This window comes from Dermacentor andersoni, chromosome 8, assembly GCF_023375885.2.
Source record: "Dermacentor andersoni chromosome 8, qqDerAnde1_hic_scaffold, whole genome shotgun sequence".
Lineage (NCBI taxonomy): Eukaryota > Metazoa > Arthropoda > Arachnida > Ixodida > Ixodidae > Dermacentor > Dermacentor andersoni.
The window spans coordinates 119,346,034-119,352,179 of NC_092821.1; positions in this window are offsets into that span (position 1 = coordinate 119,346,034).

Here is a 6,146-nt window from a genome sequence, read left to right on the forward strand (position 1 = left end):
TGCATTCCCGCGCGGGCTGATGAACACGCCCCCCGCCCTACCGCCTCCCTTCCCCGCGATAAGGTTCGAGTTATGCGTGACCAAATTTTTAAGTGCCTCCTTTGCCTCTTTCGCCCGTTTCCGTGATTGGCGGCGGTCGGTGGTTTGAGGTCGTACTTGCGATACGAAGGCGCCGAGAACTCGCCGAGGGTCAGAGCTAGGCATACGCGTGGATAAGGCTCCCTAGCCAAATTGCCCCTAGCAACCCAAAAAGCGCCGCCTCCAACACGTTTCCGCCGGCCTGCCAAAGCGGTGGTGGCGTGTGCCTGGATGGAGGAGGGGAAACTGGCTACTGTCGCGCATGAACTTTGTGCCGTAACCGTGGCGTCAGTGAAGTCCGAGCACCTAGTTCGCGCTCGGCACGGTTGGCCCTCCTCTCCTTCCGCCATTTTCCCCCAACGAAACAGTTACGCATGAGAGAGTAGTAGATTTTGCGGGGAAAGGAGGAAAGGTTGGAACTATCATCTGCAACCCTTGCGAGAGCACGGCTCAGCGCCAATGCACGAGAAACCGTTCGCTCGCTCGTTCTCACACACTCTCTCTCTTTTATCTTCGCCGTGCACGGCGGTTTCGCGATAGCTCGACGATGCATGTTGGCGGGTGTGCACGCCTCCTGCGCAGGCGCAGCACCCGACATCGCGATGCCGCACAAGCCCGCTCCGCTTTTACGAGGGCGTGCGGACATATCGAGGACATCTCGAGAGCGTGCGGTCCGCCGCCCTTCCCCTATGCTTCCCCAACGAAACAGCTGCGCAGAGAAACGTCCGCTAGCTCGCTCGTTCTCTCTCTTTTTACAGCGAAAGCTGTATATATAAACTTCCGTAGTTTTTTGCGGCGTCCGGTAACAGAAACGGACTTGGCGATTTAAACAAATCCATACGGGTGTTGCGCGGCGGCGCAGGTGTCAAACGCGAACGCTCGCCGTGAACAATAGCGTGACGTCAAGGCTATCGCATTATATAAGTAGGAGGCACTAAAAAAACAGCTGCGTTATCAATAGGGCGGACACGTATACTTTGTACACCCAAAGAACATGCGTACGAGGCGCGCCGGAGGGAACAGCAAGGAAAATGTAAACGGCGCCGGCACGAATTAAACGACCACCGACTAAGAACGTTCCCGCGATGCTGAACGAAAACGACAATCGCGAGTCCGGGCACCTCCGAACGAGCAACGGCGCCAGACTCGCAACGCAAAAAATGACAACCATTCCACTCTGTGAAGATGGAATGGCAGCGAAACACTTCGCTTCTCGTTTGAGAGCTTTGACTGGCGTCAGCTTTCGCTGCCATTCCATCTTCACAGAGTGGAATGGTCATTTTTTTTTATCTTCGCCGTGTGCGGCGGCTACTGAAAATGAATTGAGATGGACTTGGTGCTGCGCCCGCGCAGCGCCCGACAACGCGCCATGCCGCACGAGCCCACTCCGCGTACGCTTGAAAGCGCGAGAGCGAAGGATCGAGGGCGTGCGGCCCGTCTCGCCTTTCTCCCACGAAACTACGCAGACGTTCGCTCGCTCGTTCTTTATCTTTTTAATCGTCGCTGTGCGTGGCGGCCGAAAATGAGCCTCCTCCCTGAGCGGAGCGGAAGCGCAAATACGCTCTGCTAAAACGCTTTCTCTTTCTTCGAATCAATCGATGGCCAAACTTGATGTTGGCGAATGCGCACGCCGCCTGCGCAGCCCCCGACAACGCGATGCCGCACAATCACAGAAAGCGCGAGACTGACAGCTCGAACGGGTGCGGACTCGCAGTGCTTTGTCGAGCTTATTTGGGGCCGTAGCTATTTTTCCCATGGAGGAGTTGCCGGTCGACGACGCGCTGTCCAGCAGTTGCAGGGCATACAGCCTGGGTGGTCGTGCCTCGGCCGAGCTGCTCGGCGAAAAATGTGCCGATGAGGCTCGATGAGCGCGGCCTAGCGGGTCGTGCCCCGTCAGAGCTGCGTACCCTTTGCCTCCAAGAAGGACGCATACTCAGCTCGTGGAAGGTAAAGTCGCTCCCCTCCGCCTTATTTTGCCCCCTTAATTAGCTGAATTCATCCACGGTTAAATACGTGCCTTAAAATTTTTTTTTTACATCGCAGTTTCGCCCGAAAGGCGAATTTTATCAGCCGTATCAATTTGTGGGCTCGCTTATTAACTAAATCAACAATAGTATAATCTGTAAGCGTGATTGAACGTAAAGAAACAGACTCACAGACAGCGCTCTCTTCCTACGTCCTCGTTCAGTCGCACTTACACATTCTATCATGGATTCAAACGTACTAGCCCGCCAGCGTGTTCACAGGCAAATATGGACACATCTCAGTCGATGAGCGCTGAAACTCACTGTCAAAATGCTGGAATGAGGAATCGCGGCGGCAGCAGAGATCGAATTGCAACATTCGTGTAAATGCGAAAACACCCGTGTACTTAGATTTAGGTGCACGTTAAAGAACCCCAGGTGGTCGAAATTTCCGGAGTCCTCCACTACGGCGTGCCTCATAATCAGAACGTGGTTTTGGCACTATATAAAGCACCCCCCCCCCCTCCCTTTTTTTATGTCGCTTCAACGCGAACGAAACGTCGAAAGCTACCGGCACTCTGCAAACATCGCAGATCGCCTTGAACATGAGGCCCGCAGGGGCGCGCACTTTGACCATGCTTTGACCACGTCGCAGACCGCTTTCAAGACGCACAAGCGCCGGCAACGCGTTCCTACGGAGTCTACTATGGCGTCTGCGATTTGCGTGGCCAACGCCGTAGTAGACACCGCCGCTGCCTCCACTTTGTACCGAGCGGCGGGCGAGGAGGACATCGAGCCACCGTAGTAGCAATTATTGTAACAAACTCTACGGTAGCAGCCGCCGGAGAACGCCCTTCCTCCCTCACCTCGCCCCTCTGCCTCGTACACCACTGGTGAGGGCACGCATCCGGGCCGCGTCCCTCGCTCGCGAGATTGAACCGCGCTCGCCGGTTCACCCTCACATGCCTTCACTCATACGGAACCTCACGGCGACGGCATAAACGCGCCTGGTGTGTCTAGATAATTGCTATCGCAATAAAAAAACGAAGAATTTTGTCAGGAAGGGAGGTGATAGTGGCATTTGACAATCTCCAGCTTTACCTTGCATCACTCCCTGGGTTTCTCCGCTGAGCATGCTGTGAAATTTGGTGCATTAAGGTGGGCTGTACATTCGTACATTTCACCAGACGAAAGCGTGCACAAAAGCTTTGCGAGTTATTAGACTCCCTTGAATTCACGTTAAGGCTTTCTCTTGGTCAACGTGCTTAGCCCATTTTATTGTGAGTGGCACGGTGCGTGACCTTTGCAACAAAATGACCTATATAACGAAGTATTTTGGAAGTGCCAAGCTTTTCGTTGCAAAGGCATTCGACTGCATCGGTGCGACTGTTTTAGAAGATGCTCTGACCATGTTATAAAAATGCGGTGCAGGCATACACTTGCGGACGAAGCTGAACATTAAAATTTGGAAACTGCATAAACAGAATGAGAGGCCCTCACCAAGCTTCGATTCCACAACACTGCTACAGCTGCATGCTATACACATGTTTCTTATGTAAAAGTACTGTTTAATGCAGCACTCGTGCAATTCACACTGCTCATATGCAACAATACTCTTGGTGGCCGTTTCCACTAAGGGAAGATATTTAGAGGGGTAATGGCAGTGGTCTTGTCGGATGGATGGGTGCAGGTGGAGGACAACACCTTGGCCAAATCTGCTCTTCCAAGGCCAAATGCAATGAAATTTTGTACCCCATAAGGAGCCTGACTTCGGATAGGGTAAACGTCAAGCAGCCTCCAAGCAAACATGTTACACTTTAAATACGAGTGGATGTCACAAAAATAGACATTTTTGACACTGAAACAAAAGAATCGGCAGATCCCATGCATATCTGAGAGCATAAGCGAAGCTTTCTTTGATGCTTATTAAATTTCCTTCAGTTCTTCTTCCTCCCTTCTATGTAGCTCAACTCTCTTCACTCGATGCACACCCATGTCCCATTTTTAGTTTGGTTTTCCTTCATCGATATCCCCATTCTGTTCACCAAACTTTCTCCCAACTCGGCCCTTTCTGTCGCCAACTAGTTGTAGCTGTGACCTCAACAGATCTGCGTAGCAGATCTCACTTTTCTGTGGCTCAATGCTGCTACTCACTGAACATCGGCTTTGGACCACCTTCTCTCCACCTTTCTGCCATTAAAGTTACCCTCTCACTGGTCCCATTCTGGTGACGACTTCTTTTTCTCTACATTTGGCTGCTTTTCATGCCTGCTTGTTCACTTCACTGCTGCCGATTTCTTCAATTTTTCTATTGCAGACTTCACTTCTTGCTCTGCTTGCAAATCTTCGCACCTACCCACAGTGGCACATTCTGGGCGATTGGCCAAGAAATGTTCACATACTCACTGCCACATGGCCAGTTGCACATATCCAGTGACACATGTTGTCTAATAGGGCACCTAACCTGTGACACACACTTAGTGCCCCATGTTGTATAATCCCCATGACAGCAGCACCTAGCGCCCATAATGAGGGGAAAAGAGGTAAAAAAAACTTCGCTTTAACCCTTTCTCTACTGCTGACCCCGAGTATAGTGGCGATCAGCGTTTGTACCATTATCAACGACATGTATAGTCACAAATGAAAATTCCTCACAGAGCGAACCCATGACGACTATAGTCGTCAAATTGAGCTTAGCTGCAATTTTCGACACTAGGTAATCACATGTACGTTGCGACACTGCCTCTCTCCCTACTCTTTATTACCACCTCCTCCGACGCCTGCACAGCAAATATGGCTGCCTTCCTGCTGCGTGGGAACGGAAGGGTATGTAAAAGGAAGTATTTTGACAACTCATCAGAAGACAGCGCTGTAGAGCTTTGCTCAGAAACATAAAATCTGTTCACCCAAGGACTTGGACGACAACGATTCTGTGGATGGTCCGGAAGTACTTGCTGCTTCCTGTGAGCGAGACTCTAAGGCAGACATGTTCCCAGAATTCCCCTCACAGAGAAGAAAGCAACACCCAAGAGGATATGCATAGTTTGCTACCAGTCTGGCAACAAAGATGGTTAACAGAAAAACAAGGAGACGCAGTACTTGTGCAAACAGTGCAGAGTTGGCCTCTGTGCCGCACTTTGCTTCAAATCCTACCACACGAAGGTGACCAACCAACTGTGCCTTTGGAGCTGTGGAAACGCAGCCACTTCTCATGTACATGTGTTTTGCAACTTTTTTTTTCTTCATGCTGTATTGAGCCCTGCAAGGTGCTGTGTCACAAGACCTCAGTGCTGTCCAGAGAAGCCTTTTTTAAACTTTTAAGCAATTTTAAGAAATAAAGCAACCTTAGTGAAATGAAAAAAAAAAAAAAAATTGCACCATTTTGTTTAGAAAAAAAAATCTTTAGAAACCAAGGAAAAGAAATTCTGGTAAGTTTGGCACAATTTTCAATTTTTGCGGCACGGAAAGCGTTAAAGACTGCTGCTATTATTGCTCTCTTGGAGTGGCACACACCACAGAGCAATGAGAATCAGTTTGATTCTTCGGCAGGACCTCCATGATAACCATATTATTGTCGGTATTTCTGTCAATCTGCTAACCCCAGGTGCATGCACTGTCCTTTAAGGTACTATTAAGCTGTTACTCAAAAAAAAATAAAGAAAGAGAGAATTACCTTTCTTGCAACTTTGCCAAGATTGCTTCAACAGTATATGCTACTCATTTATAGTCAATTTGGCCCAAGTAAAATTTTGATGCAGTAGGCCTTTAAATGTTCTATATTTTTGGCATGCGGCTGATAGTAGAGCACCACCATTTGCACTGGTCTCCATCACAAGACTGGAAAGTACAGTGTCTGAATTGTGGTGATGTGAACTTACTGCAATGAATCCATTATAAGTGCACAAGGTAATTCAGGCAGATCATTTTTTTCCCTTTCTTCGAAGGGCAGAGGTGTAGCCAACTCTGGTAGGGGAGCATAACACCCACATTGACAAATGGGCCTTGGTTTGAAGCTTTTACTCGACTTTGAGTGGAGCACAGTGTCACCCAACAACTGAAGAGCTAGTGCTAGAGTAACACTAATTTCTTGTGAAGAGGATTTCT